The sequence below is a fragment of the Crassostrea angulata genome, chromosome 9, assembly GCF_025612915.1.
Source record: "Crassostrea angulata isolate pt1a10 chromosome 9, ASM2561291v2, whole genome shotgun sequence".
Classification (NCBI taxonomy): Eukaryota; Metazoa; Mollusca; class Bivalvia; order Ostreida; family Ostreidae; genus Magallana; species Magallana angulata.
Window position 1 is genome coordinate 37,871,843 of NC_069119.1, and position 18,475 is coordinate 37,890,317.

General features: G+C 33.7%; 1 pseudogene; it reads right to left on the reverse strand.

Moving 5' to 3' along the window:
- Positions 1-10,561: 10,561 nt before the first annotated feature.
- The window catches only part of LOC128163007 (pyridoxal phosphate phosphatase PHOSPHO2-like), a 178,333-nt pseudogene continuing 170,419 nt past the window's right edge, over positions 10,562-18,475 (reverse strand).

Consider the following 18,475-nt stretch of genomic DNA (forward strand, 5'->3'; position numbering starts at 1 on the left):
AATTAATGAAGTCGAAGGTTTTTGGTTATATGAACATCTTCACAGTGTTTTCTTAACACCTACAAAGTTTTTTGGAATTCCATTCAGCGGTTTAAGATCTAGAAGAGTTTTGCTTTAAAAAGGGAATGGTCTGATAAGGATTCTCAGTCTCGTCATGCTTTGGTCCACCACGGCCCTTTACGGAGACGTTACAGCCGCTCTGGGTGGGGGCCCTGGTGCCCGCTACACTCGCCTGGTTTCTATATGAACATCCTCCTACTTTGCCGTGCCTTTGTTCATCGTTCTAGGACGTAATGCAGATTTCCTGAAAAGAAAGCGTGTTATTAAACAGTTGTTGAATTTAGGATTATTTTTCACCACGTTGGGGTAGAATTTTATTTTAAAACGCTCATTTATGGTAGAAGTTATCAACAATACAGACATTTTAACATCCCCAACACTTGGTTCTCAGATCAAATCCTTTCAGAAAATACAATAATCACATACATTTGAAACTCAAACTTGAGGCGGGACCAGGCTCTTCCAACAATTAAACTTGCTATCTTTGAAATCAATTCATTTACTCTCCCAATCCTATTAAATAGTAATGGGTACATTATCATTATCATTATATCATTATATCATTATGTTCGTGAGGAATAGACAATTTCATAAACTTATGAATATATATAGATTTTTCAAAGTTGTGATTCTACAACAAATTAAAGAACTATAGAGTATTTGATTGAACATTGTCTTTTCGTGCTAAGATTTTCGAATCGAAGATAATGTGTTACATTCTAAAAGGTAGTGGAACCCGTTTTCAATGTGATCTATTTTACAGTAAATAAATTACAAACTCTTTTGTGCCAGTGTAAACTGTTCCACCGACCAACCTCTATTGGGAGACGGTGAATATCGCAAAAGATGTTATTCGAGATTTTCTTGGTATTCGATCATACGGACTTTGTTTTTAAAATTTCTGTGAGACTTTTATCAGAGATATTGATATTACTGTCATATTCTTTAAGCATTTTATTTAGGGAAGCACTTGTCAGGTTGTAAATTTTGAATTCACCGGGTGGCAGTAAATACAAAATTTACATCACAATCATTGTAAAATTGTAAATTTTGTGTTTTCTATGATGTTCCCATGGGGCCACTTCGACCTTCACACTTTTGCCTTTAGGTTGAAGATGCGAGAGTGCGAAGTTGCGAAGGCGAAAGTGCGAGAGTGCGATGGCGAAGGAGCGAGAGTGCGAAGATGTGACGACAAAGCGCGAAAATGCGATGGCGAAAGTGCAAAGGTGCGATAATAGTATAGCTTCTTCGCCTTCGCAACTTCTCACTTTCGCCTTCGCATCTTCGCGCTTCGCCGTCGCATCTTTGCACTTTCGCTCCTTTGCAGTTGCACTTTCGCTCCTTTGCCGTTGCGCCTTCACACTCTTGCACCTCGACCTAAAGGCGTAAGTTCGAAGATCGAAGTGGCCCCATTGGAACACCATAATTTGCAATATACCACCCGGTAAATTCAAAATTTACAACATGACACACTTATCCATTTAGTATGGTGTTCCATCACCTTGTCTACCAATGAGGAGGCAGATGAGAAAAAAAATCGAATTAAAACTCTTACCTGACTACCTGAACCTTGTATAATATTGTTATCTATCTGAACATAATAACAGACACATGGAAACTGTCATTTTGAGAAGCGCTGTCTGGACTTCTCTCTATATCTTAATGACGTCAGAAGGAATCAAGGTTCTATTGTCTGTATTGTAATATCCATGATCACTCAGTGGTTGGTTGACCACAACATATTGTCCACATCAGATTTCCTCAGTTTCAGCCCTACTCTATTTATATACTCATATATACACTAGTGTTTTACCTGTTTCTATACCATTATCTCGATATCCAATGTCTCTTTACTGATGGCCATCTATTGTGAGGTCACCACTACTGGTCACACACTTACACTGACTCTGGTGTGTGCTGGTCCCCTCACAGTCCCTCTCCTGATGTCCATCTGTTGTGAGGTCCCCATAATCGGACACACCCTTACACTGACTCTGGTGTGTGCTGGTCCCCTCACAGTCCCTCTCCTGATGGCCATCTGTTGTGAGGTCACCATAACCGGACACACCCTCACACTGACATGTGCTGGATCCTCTCACATCTGTTTATATCAATAATATATACATCGAATTATCATCCCTTATCGAGTTAGGAACTTGTAATTTAGGGGGGGGGGGGAGGCTGGGTGGTGGTAGTGGGGGTGGGGTTCTAAAGAGGTTTGAAAAATAAGACACACGTGCTGCTATTCTTGGTTAGTAGATATTAAGAAAGTTTTGTTGATATGAGACATTTCTATTTTTTTATAATGATAATCCTTATAGATATACAATACTATCTAAAAAGTATTATGTAAGCCAGTCTGATTAAAAGTTAAAAAATACATTTTGTGAAAAAAAATGAACAAAGCACTCCCATTTCTTTAAAAGTTAAGTTGTCTGTTGCGATACAATTTTAATCTATAAGTGGTTGTGTTCCTTAATATTTTACTATAAGGGGTAAAAGTCGGCGTTTCCTGTCCTCATATTTAAGTTGAATGCAGTATAAAGTGCTTTAGGAAGTCGAGAACTTGTCATAATCCCCCCACCCCCTCCATGAACCTTAGAATCATTTTAATTTCTAAATATAATTTTTTTTTTAGGAATTCCAGTGTTCTAAAGGTAATTTATATATTTCAGAGAAGACAGTTAAGGGATTGCAAATGTATAATACAAATGTAATCGAAAGTATATCCATGATATACATGTACAACAGTAAGACCGATACAATTACAGTACGATTGATACAACCCCCCCCCCCCCCCACACACACACACAAGATCATCATCTGATGGAGCTTTGCCATTCAGCAAACTGACGGTTTACTATTTTGTTTCTGCTGTAGTGGAAGCAGTGGTGATGCACGATTGGTTCAAATGGCCATTGATTAATTACAACAGTATTTGACATAAAACAGAGTAGGGGGAGATTGTCCAAACCTCTACAATATAGAATGGCACGGTAAATTTAACATTGCAAAATTACTGAAATTAAGCATTGGTACCCCCCCCCCCCTCCATCCTGATCCCCGGCAAACAAAATTATCAATCGAACCCACAGGCACCTACCATTAAAAATATTTCATATTAAGGTGGCCCGGCTCACTACCTCTTGAAATTTTTTCTCAAATCAGCAGAAAATTACATGATTATGATAGATATCATAATGTATAAGAAGTATTTATATAAAGTCAAATAGGCAAAAATTGTGCAATTACATTTTCGAAAATTTTATTCAGAAATGAATAAAAGCTCCAGGCGGATTCGAACTCATCTGCGGTTCAGAAGCCCAATTTAATACTTTAAACACTGACCTACGACAACATACAACCCAATCGAACGATATAAATAGTTTAACAAAACATTTAAATCTCCTTCTTGTGATGTAGTGTCTTAAAAAGTAAAAGTCTAGGTGTAGTGAGGTACCTTCAGAATATTTCCTATTCTCTAGGTTTCATCACAGCACAAGAAATTATCATACTACATTTATAAAAAAGAAATAAGCCTGTGCTCATAACACTTGGAAAAAGTTTTGTGGATTTGGTGCTTCAATACAAAAATTGTAATATGCAAATAAAGGGCCCCTTGCCTTTCAAAAACTGTGTCTGAAGTTGAAGTTTATTGAGACAAACTAAATTCAGTGATCAAGTCATTCCAAGAATTATTCCATAGAACTTTATATGGCTGATTTGGATGAAATCATTGATATTCAAGGTGGCTCAATTTCTCTGAATGATCAGGGTTATCGTAAGTGCCAGCACAAAAATGCCAATCCACATCAAATTATGAAACTTGATCTTTGATCTTTGATCCTTAATGTGAATCTATAATATAATATACCAATAAATCCTTAAAAACTGTCAACCAACAGAAAATTGTCACCACCCCAATGTATTAGCATGTGAGGACCTTGGCAGTGTCAGAAACCAACCCCCGAACACCAGAAAAAAAATATTATCAAATTCACATGCATGTAGTAATGTTATATAATGAGAGCAGATCTTGGACCCCTCTCCATGGCAAAGAAACGTATCCCCACCTGAACCCCCACCCACCCCTTACAAAGTATATTTTGGAATATGCACTTTATTGTCACTACTATGTACCTTTGTGTAATTCTCTGGACAAATAGAATTGTATGTAAAATTGTACTTTCAAGTTTAGGACATAGTGACCGACATGATAAAACACAAAGCGAGAGAGAGAGAGGGTGGAGAGAGAGAGAGAGAGAGAGAGGGGAGAGAGAGAGAGTCTGTTATAACCAATATACATTCTTTAATAGAGGTGAAAAGGCCCTATAGAAGCTGAAAGACTCAACAATACATCAATCCTTACAGGTACAGCCAGGACATGTACATACTCTTAATTATACTTTGTAAATGATTTCCATGGACAGACAAATGAATACTATTGCAGAGAACTTTTTATTTCAATTTTTACTTTTGAGATTTAGGTTAATAACAATAATTATACATATCCTTTTTAATTTGTTGAAATAACATTTACTGGATGAAAAATCAAGTTTCAGCAAAACTGAAACTATATGGAAACCTTGCTGAAACTTGAAGTTGAAGTTTCATGTATAGTTTCCGCAATGCGGAAACCATTAAATCGATTCAGCAAGTATCCATTAGGTTTCAGTCAGCAGAAACTTTAGACTAAGATTCCTGATGGTTTCCGCAATGCGGAAACTAAATTTGAATCATGTGAATAGTTGTGTAAATTATTATGGAAATATCGATCAGTTTCAGAACATTTCCGCTAGGTTTCAGTATGCTGAAACTTTAAGTTAAGATTCCAAATGGTTTACGCATTGCTGAAACTATTACTAAAATTGATTTGAGTTTAATAGTGATATCATTTATTTTCAACAGGTTTAAGTTTCATTCTAGCCTAATGATAATGAATCCGTACATACTAAAATGTATAGTAAGGTTTCAGCGTGACTGAAACTATATGTATACATGTAACCATCTTCAAATGTGGAAAATAAGGCGATTAAGAACCTTACTAAGTAATTAATTGAATTTGAAAAGAAAAACTGATGTCTGATCTTGTTTAATGCATATGATGAAATCATTAATCTTAGGTACTCGGGCACGTGTATACATGTGTATACATTCTTTGTCCAGGTGACCTCCTTTGTGATTTTCCTGTATATTCTGTATGGATTGCAGGGTTTTTTCTGTCATGAGTGAACAAAAGACTGTTACATAACATATACACAGTACGAAGCGTGAGTTTATAACTGGAGCCCGGCAGGAATTTTTTTTCAATTTGTGTGTACCTGAGTTAGTAAAACTGATAAGTAAATTATAATTATTTAGTCAAAAAAATCTAGCTAGTTGTATATCGCAAACAAAGAATGAAGAAGTATTTTACTTAATACACTCAATAAATTAATATATCTATTTTGTAAGACTCCTTCTTAAATCCTTTAGTTATCATTTGAATGAACCTTGAGGTACAGTAACTAATTAAGCAAACAAATTAAGGTAAAGTCGTTGTAAATTTTTACAAATCATACCAAATATTCGTGTACAACCTGAAGTTTAGAGCTAATTCATTTCTTTATTAATACCACGCCAACACACGTACACAGGGCATTTTTTTTTAATTCTACAGTTGATAATAACAAGTAAAACCCACTTGGAGTTTGAGTCTAATATAATAATTGTTTCTTTACATGCATTTCAGACTTTACTACATGTATGACTGTATCATGATTCACTGGTGTCGGAAGCAAATTGAAAGTGGGGGGGGGGGGCTAGACTAATCCTCAGAAATATTGAGGAAAAACCCTAATTCCCAAAATCATGAAAATCCTAGTCCGTGGGGGGGGGGGTATACCTATACTTTACTGTATATTCCGAAAATAAATTTCCTACCCGAAATTTTTTCCCCAAAATCATGAAATGCCTAATCCGTGCCGGGGGAGGGGGGGGGGGGGGGCTAGTATGCCTATTACTCCAACTTCTCAATATTTCAAGGTAAATTTAGGAATAATTACATTTCCGGCGAGAAAAAGTGGGGGGGGGGGGGGGGGGGCTATTAGGCACATAGCCCCCCCCCCCCCCCCCGGTTCGACGCCTATGTGATTCGTGCATTTCTATACTTTATATTTACTTTCTGTACTGTAAACACAGATATTGATACATGTTTTTGAAACATGCACATGTTTCTGTTATAAGATATAATAAGCATTATTTATAATTTTACTGAAGTGATACGTTATATTACAAAATCAGTTTAACACTAGCCATGTGGTGAACGTGATTTTAATCCTATTTTTAAAATTTGATTATTATACATTCGTATACATTTGATGTAGAAAGTATACCAAATAATTAAAATTATATTTTGTTTATATATCAGTCCGACGTGTACGTCTTACTTCTAGGCTTGTTTAACGCGTTTGTATTTTAATTTCATAAGTATTCTTAACGTACTGTTCATCGTATGACCAATCAGTGCACATGTGTAACTGTAAAATAATTGCCATCAATTCATCGTAGTTGTAAATTGACCGTACGGGTGAACGCTGTTAACCGGACCCCGTTAATTGATCGGCATCTAACTATATTTGTGATTTCTGTGTGTTCATGCAGAACCTGCTCTGTGATGAACAGAATATTTTCACACCTCTTTATTTTGAATAAGAATATGACCGTGCTTAGAATCGCGGTGAAAATTGGACAAGTCAAGACTAAATTGTCAGTAAACTATATATGGCTCTATCATATTAAGTTTGGCAAAATTATCAGTACATGTAAATAAAATATAGTTAAAGACAAAATCTGGTACATATGTCTCCTTAGAATTTGTTTAATTTCATTAGACATTTGTAAACAAACGGTCGGCCATTTTTTTTTTTTGTGAATCACGTGTTACAAATACAATTGTAACAAACACATGCCAATACTTTGTCGTATTTAACCAGGAAATACTGACTCCGACAGTTCTTATTTAAAATAAGTATACATGTAAAAAGTATACTATTCGGTAAAAAATGATAATTTTGATTAAACATTATTTATTTTAAACTATCCCAAGATGCACTTTTCCAAGATTTAGCGGGTTCTGATTGGTCAGTATTGGCGCACTTTATGATTCCGAGCGAAGGTTAAAATGGACAAGAAGGTGCTGTTGTAAAATGGAGAATTGAGAAGCATTAATAGCCTCTACAGCAAGGAGATAATGCAGGAACGAAGAACTCATGTCAAGGTAACTTAATTCACAATATAAGTACTCCAATAACATTTTCAAGGCTCGAATTTATCTCTCATTTGTAAACGAGATCTCGCGCCATCAAATCAAGATGGCGTCATTTTTTCAAACTTGATTCGGCATTTTAATTTTTATTACCGTATCTCTTTATAATATACGTTTTGACCAAGTTAACCATTGCCCAACTTAATTTATATATGCATGATAATCAAGATTATCCAGGGTATACACATATATAATTATATAAACGTCCCATATATATGAATGCTTGGTTGGTAAACAAGACGAACAATGAATCTTTCGCACATTATACAATTTACAAACTCTAAATGTAACGTAAATATTAAAAAAATAATTATTAATTTAATCCGGAAAATGAAATCTTTCACGTTTCTCCTTTTCAGCATTGACAGCATACAAAGTCAATGTTTCCGGTGATTAGTTGCATCTTCTGTTCGATGATTCGGGTGAATGTTTTGACCAGCTGGACGATGTGAACGCAAGGTATTGCTTTAAAATTGATTATTTTCACCATATACTTATACATGTGTTGGATGTTTATAATGTACTGTAGTAATTTTTGGGAAATCCAGGTCTAAGTTCTTAAAAAGGAGGTTGATGGGGGGGGGGGGGGGTGGTGGTGAAACAGACTTATTGTTGATAAGTTTTTCCATTGTTCAACAAACAATAATTGAATCAAAATGAAAATAGCATTGCTTCAAATATAAAATGAAACATTTTAGACCAGATGCTACTGTAGTCATTATATGACATAGTTTAAACAGCAACTGGCAACTGCATAGTACCTTCTGTATTCAGAATTTTATTCAGAATGCTTTTATTACATGTTAGGCTGAATGTTTATTGTTTAAAAATCTAAATGAAACTTTATTATTCTTGTTTAAGATAAATAGAACAGACATAAAGTACAGCCCAGTGAAAGGAACAAGTTCATCGCAAGAAGAAGAATTTTAATGCTACCACTGTCCAGAACTACTAAGTCTGCTGTAACCATGATGTGATCATATGAATGCTTCACCGGTCTGGACAATGCTCGAAAATCTCCCCAAAAAGCCTATTTCCATAAACTACGACTCAGGTTACATCAACAACAGCCAAGGACACTCCTTATTGATTTGAATGGACACATCTCTACGACCCGACTAAACCTCTGCAGAACAAGACTTTTTAACTGTAAAATATTCTCATTTCAAAAAACCTATAAACTATAAAAATACTTTTTTATATGATCAAATACCAGTATATTACAATGTCTGTCTGAAAGCTAGAATCTTAGAAAATCACATGGTTTTGACTTATTAAATGATTGATTAGACCTTGCAGATATTAACTTTCATTTTCTTAAATAATTTGTTATATTTGCAAATATTGCATAAAATATTAGACTCCATGTAACATATATCCTCACACCTCCAAGTTGATAAGTGTTAACTACTTTTTTTTTCCATTTTCTTTGTTTAAACATTTATTGATAACTTAGTTTTTATTTGCAGCAATATATGAAAAATTAAGAAACCAATCTTAAATGTAAAAACACTGCATTAGGAGATGAATGCATGGGTAATAGAAATGATAAAATACACCAAACAATATTCAATTATGTCGTATATGAAAATATATAACGACAACATATACCCCATGTATTACAATTTTTATACATGTATAACAAAATTACTTGCATGGAAAGTTGTTTCCATGTGGGTTTTATTTTAATCTGTGTTATGTAACTAATATTGGAATTGATGAGAATTGTAAGGTGAATGATCTGTGTGATACATTGTATTTTATACATTCATGCTACAAAAAGCAATTACATGTACATGTAGTAATACTTGACATATATTAACAATGTATATTTTACTTCATGTCTTGGATTTAAAAATATTAATGTAGGTAAAGTAGTGAAATGTAGGAAGGTAAACCATGTGTAAAGAAGAATATTCATCAGGAATGAAGTGTGTTGCAATCAGCATAATTAATTATCGTAAATGTGTACATCATATTTTTGCACATGATTTGACAGACTGCTCCATTGTTAGCTTTTTATTGGCCAACAAGCTTTTCATAGCTCCCTCTGGGTCATCTATTAAATACTGACAGGCTTATGATATTAAAATCTGATCAGTTGGTACATCATGGGTGGAAATGAGAAGTTCACTTTGGACTTAATGGATTATCAAATAAATGATATCAAATCCTGTTCTATTGTAAAACATTAGATTATATTACTAACAAAGAAAAGGTTTATCCCAACTTGTAAGTGGGTCACTTTGACCTCATTTTGGAATTTATTGATATATTCAAATCAAATCTGGGTCATACATCTATAGTCAACTACTATCTTGTGGTGTATTTTTTTTTTTATACTAAAGATGGATACTTTAGACTTTTCAAAAATATTTTATGGTGTACATATTCATTGTAGTTCAAAACAAATTGAGACAAGTGTATCATGTTCATGTAACAGTGAAATTTCCTTTGTTTATTCATGTACATGCAGTTATTTTGTAAATTGCATTCATATTTTTAAAAAAGTAAGATCTTTGTTGCATTTTTAAAGGGAGATTTGATAGGCATTTAATTGAGATGAAAAAAAAAAATACAAATTTAAAGATTTCTATGGGAGTTTTTTTTTTCTTGTGCAATTTTATCATTTTTTAAATAAAAGTCCCTAATAAGGGAATTGCCATATGGATGTTTCTCCATTATTGTATCTTGGCTGTATTTTATTTATTATTGGAAACAATTTCAGATTTTTGAACAAAATAAATTTGGAACTGTTTGAAATTGTTTTGTTTTTACATAAAGTAGAAACCTTGCTCAGATTTTGTGAAAGCAAACATATAACAAGTTTCAGTAAGTTTCAGTCGCGGAAACCCTTTGTAAACAATATGTATCCCAATTGTATATGGAGGTTGAAACTATGCAGAAACTTCAAGTTTCAGTAAGTTTCAGTCGCGGAAACCATTTGTAAACAATATGTATCCCAAACGTATATGGAGATTGAAACTATGCAGAAACTTCAAGTTTCAGTAAGTTTCCGTTGCGGAAACCATTTGGATTCATGGACAGCCTAAGTTTCAGCACTGCGGAAACTTAATGAAACTTGAAGTTTCCGTGCTGAAACCTGTCGGAAACTTAAAGTAACCTTAAGTTTCCGCAGAGTTTCCAAAGGGTTTCCGCAGCGCTGAAACCAGATATTTCATCCAGTGTATTGTATTTACAATTTTGAATCACATAAGATTACTTGCACCATAACCACCAAAACCATCAATCATTAGTTGCTATCAATTCAATGTTTTCAAAAATTCTAGAATTTCTAATCCCGAAGTCCAGTTTACGACCTGAGCTTGAATTTTCAGTCCATCGTTTCCATCCTCTGATTCAGACTTCAACTTTTGGATCTTCTACCAGAGCCTGTAGTTAATTCTAGGACAGACAACATCTTTTTCCGACAGTCGGAGTGCGGGACAAAAGTCGTTATTTCGGTCCCCAACCAGTACGACACACTTATATTGTGCCCCTTCCCGTCCCCGTCACTCTTTATGATCCACCACTATTTGACCTTTATACAGGTTGACAGTACTTAGATCACACCAGTCCTGGGTGTGGTAATACTCTATAGTCAATCTTCCTCCACGTCATATTTTGGCAGGATTTGTATACACTTGGTAAAAAGCATTTTTAAGACCGGTTTCAGTTAAAATATAATCATTAAACTCAGAATTCGCATCGGAAACAATGATACATTTATGGCCTTTTTCGGCTACGTGTTCGATGAGTTCTCGCATGCCATCCCTCAGCGGAATTTCGTTCATGCATTCTCGATACTGTTTTTCTGTAACGCCATGTTTGTGGAGGTAATCAAATATAAGTCCCATGTAATGGGTCCAGCCCAGGTCACTGTAGGTTTTCTCGATCTCGTGGGGAATCTTCCCACCGGGGGCCAGTCGTTTACAATACAAGTCACTATCATCATCAATCACCGTGTGATCAAAGTCAAACACAAACAGGATTTTTTCTGAAGTCATCTGAGAATGAAAAAAAAATAAAGAATAATTTCAACCACTATAAATAACTGGTATCCATTAAAATATTCAATTTCCGTACACACTCTGTAACACTTATTTTGGTTGCCATGACACTTTTTAAACAGTTTCAAACACCTAGTAAATAAGTATTTAACATGTTGAATATAAATACTTTCAAAATATTCCTTTCAAAAATACATGTACTAGCTACTGCATAATATGTCAAACAAACTTTGAACATTTTTTTCTACAGTATTGAAGGAAAAAATCACTTCTCATAAGTGTACATTTGTATTTTTGAAGTACAGGCAGACAAGAAAAAATGGAAGCCTCAAGGTTTATTCTGAAAGCACACATGTAGGCGTTGGAATCGGAGGGGGGATGCTAGGTGAGGCTTAGTCCCCCTACTTTTTTTGCAAAGTTATACATAACCATAACCAAATTTATTTTTTTTTGCTTGTCAAGATTTTTGATAAGTTTACACCCCCCCCCCCTTTTCAATTTGCTTCTGACGTCACTGAAAAGAATGCCCAAAAATGTAATATTGAAACATTATAATTTTTTTTAATCCTTAACCCTACTCTTCCCTCATTCAGATCAGGCATTCCTTTTTTAAACAATTTAGTTTACCTTATGAAACTTTTAGATGCTGTTATATAATATGAAATGAAGTGGAATCTAGACACAGGCAATGTGTCTTTATCCAGAGCCTTAATACAACTGATCAAATAGACGTAATTGATCATTTGATCATTTCATTCAGCTCTGCAGTTAACATTATCCACTCGCAATTAAATGAAGGACCTTTAATTTATGAATTTAATATCAAAACCAAAACAGACACCTAATGATACTTCCAATGACACGTACACTATGAAAGTGAAACCAGCAGTCTTTATATTTGTCATTCCTTATAAATTGTGAGCCTCACAATTGTTGTTCATGCAGTTTTAGTTTTACTTTCATAACATGGCATGTATGAGTGAAATAAATAAGAGTCACTAAGATTGTTAAAACTTTGATTTGCTTCATACTAAACTGATGCGATGCAATGTCATTGGATAAAAGGCCTCGCCTAAAATTCTCTGAACTTTACCGACCAAACTGATTTCTGTGACAAACCTAATACGTAACTGTGTACATGTATGAATACTGCATTAACATGGTGGTCAATACTCGTGTCTTATTAAAGACCTTTCTTTAAACTATTTAAACCCTCATAGCAGATATTGGCCGGTATACTTGATTCTGCTGATATGAATGAATCACATCTTTTTCTTATTAAGCACTACCCATCTATATATCAGTCTTTAAAGGAAAAGAAATCATCCCTGTACAATTTAAAGGATATATCCAATTCTTTTTTTTAAATTTGAATTTAAAAAATTACTAAAAAGGCCAAAATATTTATACTTTGGCACATTTGTTTTCCTATCAGTGTGAATCAGCTCACATTGGTAAAAAAAAATTCAGCAGCAAAATTTTAACACAATGAAGCATGATCTCATAATTTATCTATTATCCACGAAATTGCATCATGTTAGGTTATACTAAGAAAATCTAATGATAGTCATTAAACGAAAAAGTCAAGACTTATTGATTTTCTACAGAAAACATTTTAAAAAATAATATTACACATTCTTCACATTACCTTCTAAATTCACAAAACTGCATATCTTTTTGAAATTTCTCAAAATTTATGTTTACATGCATGTTATATTTTTATTTAAACATTTAATATTATGAATTTAATATTCTATTAATGAAAAAAAAAATAGTTTTAATATTATCAAAAATTTCCGACTTAATGTTTTGCTTGTTAGTCTCTTGAACATGTATTATACCCCATATTGTTGTACAATTGTTTAAGCAGACATTGGAGAAAATTGAAAGTTACTATATAGATACAATATAACAATCACTAAAATTATGCACTCGATCAAATTATATTATACATATTAAAAATGTTGATCCTAGCTGGCAAATCCGTAGAAAAAGTGCAGTAGCACCCTCCCCCCTTTCCGTAATTTCCCCACAAGCTTTTTGACATACTTATGGTTTTAATCATCTTTTGAAAATATATGACCTAAATATTTGCACTAAAGCCACCGAACCATACTTTTAGTACAGTACTTTATATCAAATATGTCATTTGAAATACCATTGATGTGAGCAATACTAAAAGAGAAAATTAATCATGCATTTAATAAAAAAAAAACGAACCCGACATAAATGTCCCTAGAAACCTTAAAAACAATGAGGTTGATGTTAAAGTATAGGGATGAAGATTTTTTCATACATTGATTGAAATATGGGGCGCTCTCGAGTTTATTGTCCAAGAAATCTTTCTGAATGCCAAGTTGAATTATACTCCAACTTATTAAGGAGGCAAAGGTTCAAGTCTACCTTAAAGATTGACACATGATTTGTTAAGCTATACATTATCTTTTAGCCAAGACAATTCTTTTAATTTTTAGTTATTGAAATTTTCCTTATATCTTCTTAAAAGGCCATTCTTCTAAAGGAGGTCAATGAATTTAAAAGTAACAACGATCCGAATTTTTTATGCAGTGTAACATGTAGGGGGTAGAATATCTGTCTGACGTTACTATGGGATAAGGGTCTGCTTAGAATCAGCCCTTGGAGAACAAAACAGATTGACACAACGTATTTACAAGATCTTGGTCTTCCTGGACCAGGCCTTGGATGAAACCGAGCACTGTCTTAGACCTGTGGCCCAAACCAATGTCTCAGACCAAGTGCCCAAGCACGAGGTCTTCGTGCTACCTAGTGACTCTTTACCAGGTTACTTCTCAGTAACAAGGGTATCTGCGCTACTACTGGGTCTATACAACAGATGTTCAAACGCCTCGTATACCCCAGTTCCAACACAACTCGTAGCAAAGATGCTCAACCGAGGACACCAACACCTCGAAGAGCCTGATATCCAAGAGAAGATGCCAACACTTCTCTCATCTTATACCATCTATGTGTTCAGCCTTCCTAGTTCTCTGCCGAGCAGAAGCTAACGATAGAGGATGCCAACACCCCTATCTCCGTCGAGAATGTAACCGCTACCGAAGTGACCAACACTCTAACTCGCAGAGACTACTCACAGAAAAGAGTTTCAAAGAGACGTACACAGGCTGTAACCACGTAGTCAATCTCTCCTAGACCCAGTCGGAAGAGCATTATATATATATAAACCATTATAAACAGTAAATGGGTGTTTGGTTTCATCCATGCCATATTTTGAATAAATAATACTGCCTGTATTATCCAGAAACCTCTGTTATCTCTAAATCTAAGTATTTATATACAAGATTATTATTGTAAAGAAGATCAAATAAATACTAATGATTAGAGATAATTAACAAGCATTTAATGATGTAAATCAATATAACTAAGAGAGGTAACTGTATCAACAATAATGCGTGCCTCGCTACAGTAGTTTAAAAGTTGAACTAGATTTATGAATTGGATGTTTAACTATAAACTTTACAATGATCTTACAAATCAATGTGATCATTGACTATTTAGATTGAACAATCAGACATCAATATAAATTGGTTTCTAAGATGTGATTATTATATCTAGACTATTGAAATATATAAATGTATAATATCAGATTATTCCACGGCAGATTTTATAGATGCATGTATTGTACACTAGCATGATCCGGCCAGAGTAATAATAGTGCCTATACCCCAATACAAAGAAGATGGGGGTAAGATATCCCATTTGCTTTAATCGTAAAATACAGTTTCAAAAATGTGTTTCCAATTAAATCAATTTGATAATGTTATGATACAAGTTTACAAAAAAAAAACAATTGTTACTATGTATAGTTTATTTTTTACAACCGATAAGAAAAAACATTGTCCTAAGTTCTGGTTGTATCAAACCAACAACTTAAAAACCCTAATTCTAAAAGGTTACATAATGTCTGGTACGTTAACCACTGAGTTATTTCAGTCACAACAGTTTAAACGCTACATGTATATGCGACTTTTGCCACAAATGTGCGGACATTCAGTTGATATATTTTAAATGTATAGTGGGCCACCTCTCAATGATTTTGTTTCTGGGTTTTTTTAATCGGTTTTTTCTCCATTAGACCATATTTGGACCATGACACAAATATGAAGAACAAACTCAATCTACACATGTAAAAAAAGGCATTCAAGTTCTAATTAAAAATGACATTATTTTGCAGTTTTGATTCGCATACCCCAGCTGGAATAAACACACTGCAAGTATTGAACATACTTAAGGCTTTCCGTTGATTATATGTTAGGTATACATTGTTTTGAAAGATTTTTTTTTAATTATCAGATTTATTGAAAATTTAATTTTTCAGTATATTATTTGTCCTTATATAGGCATTCTACACATATGTACTGGTAAGAGTTATTGATTATCTTTTTTTTCAATTGATCGTTTATATCAGACCGAGAGTGAACTATTTATTCATTATACATGTACTCTAAATAAATTACTTTGACAAGTTTCTAATAAAAATAAGACTTTTTTTTAGATACATACACTACATCAGCAACTCATTCTTATAATATTTTATCATAATATTCCAACACTATAAACTGAAAAAATAAACATTGATATAGTGTTTTACAATACAATATGCATTTTAATACATACAATAAGTTACTATTAGTTAGCTTTTTTTATTTTATTTAGGTACTGTATACTAGGATATTAACTCGAGGAACTAAATTTTGCTATATTCACTGAAATAAAAATTCTGCAAACTTAACATCTAGTGAATAATTACTCGAATAATAATAAACAAATCAGATGTACTAAATCATTTATCTTATCGTGAAACACACAAAACAAAATGTTTCCGTTTTAATGACATAACAGTACTGGCGTGCGACCAGTTCTCGCCGAGTACCATTTCTCGCCAGTACACCGTGACGTCATTTCATCAACACATAACATTATAGATGATAAATGACGTCACAGTGTAAGGGCGAGAAATGGTACTCGGCGAGAAGTGGTCGCACGCCAGTATAGTTGACCACGATTAATAAAAAAGTTAATTTTTAAGAAAAATAATGGCATTAAGCGGTCTATCATAATAATCGACCATGGCTATTGCTAAAATTAACTTTATAATTACCAGTAGACTAAGGATAAAAAGCATGATTTACTAAAAGACGTCCTAATGGCTGGACATGCTTTCATTTTGGGGGTTTTCCTCTACATCCAGTTTTGACTAAATCTAACAAGGTATACATGAGACAAAACGTTTTAAAGATAATTTCTTTAAGTATAAAATAATCAAACAACCAACAAGAATTGTGCGAAACCTTTCTTTATTATGCACATTCCTCCTATTGCATAAACTTTAAAAATAAACTGCAGCATGTGACCAAACATGGCACTGAACAAGTACCCAAGCCACGTGCGGTGATGCATGACTAATCCTGTCTGCCCGGTGTAAATTTTCCAATATTGAAGGGGGTGCACTTAAATAAACTATAAAAGCGAACGCAGCTCGCCGGCGCTCAGCGCCGGCGAGCGAAGCGAGCTCTAAGAACCAGTGTGCGCGGAAAAAAGAACGAGCTAAACCTACAGTTCATCAAACAAAATTTTTTGTCTACGTCCCATAATGCTCTCTAATGTTTTCACCTGTGGTGCTATGCCAAAAATGGCAGACTTTGAACTCGTAATTTACAGTGACTTAAAGTTTGAAGACACGTTTTGAGTACCGCATATGCTATGGCGAGTCTCAAAAGATTTGTTACATGCTTCCATACCTCCGTATTGAGTCGAGAAACGTAAACAAAGACGAACAAAGTCATGGATGACGTCACAGTGCACTCGCGCTATATTTCCCGCGATAAATTTAGAGGTGGATCAAACATCTGTAATGCGTGTACTAGCTATTTCAGTACAGACTGCGATACCTGCCTCATTGACGTATGATTTGTTTTTAAATTTTGTTATATATAAAGATCTTATGTATGTATATATATATATATATATATATATATATATATATATATATATATATATATATATATATATATATATATATATATATATATATATATTTGCAAGAACCATACTTTATTGTCATAACGATCCATTTTTAAGCTAATTGTGCATGCATGAGTAGGGAGGAAATAAGCAATAGGACAGTTTGAAATAAATAAAAAGGATTAAATAAAAAAAATAAACAGTTAAAAAAATTATGTAGATTTTGCATATAATCAGACCATTAAATTTAAAAGTGGGAAATTACACACTTACAAACAGGTACCGGGCTCTCTCTCTCTCTCTCTCTCTCTCTCTCTCTCTCTCTCTCTCTCTCTCTCTCTCTCATTGTAGAGCAATACTTTCTCAAAAATTCTTTGGCGTTCTTTGATACCTAAATAAATCTATAACTTGACAATGATACAAGATCTGTGTAATTATTGCTGCGCTCGCCATAACGGTAGCACCGTAAAACATATTATTAACAGAACAATAATTATAAACAGGTACTACACAAACTAGTGGTTTTTTTTTTATAAAGTATTACATTAGATATCACTAAAATTGTTTGTCAACAAAATACAGTTTGAAAATGAAACCAAGTTAATTCTTTTTTCAACTGTGAGTTAATATGTACCATGAAGAGATAATCATAATCTGTATCTTGTAAAATTTATTCGGGTTTGAATTCTATATTATACGAATTTTTGTTTTTCGCGAATTCAATCAACCAGGATTCGCTGAAAAATGAAAAAAAATCGCGATCTTTTCCTACCGCGATTTTTATCTGCGATACAGTAATACATTAACAATAGTTAATTTCAAGATTGGGTGGATAAATGAGCATTTGTATGTTTCACGTAAATGGACCCGAATTCGGAAATTTAAAAAATATATATATACAGCTATGGTATTGGTGGCTTAGTCTTACGTGTAGCTTGTCTTAAAAGTGGGTCAACTTATCGTAACATATTTATTTGTGAGTAAAAATGAATAAAACACTAAACAAAAAATATCATTCATGTATCTCTTGATATATTGATTACATTTAGCAGATAAACAATCCAAAATGTAAAATGACATCAAGACCTTCTATACG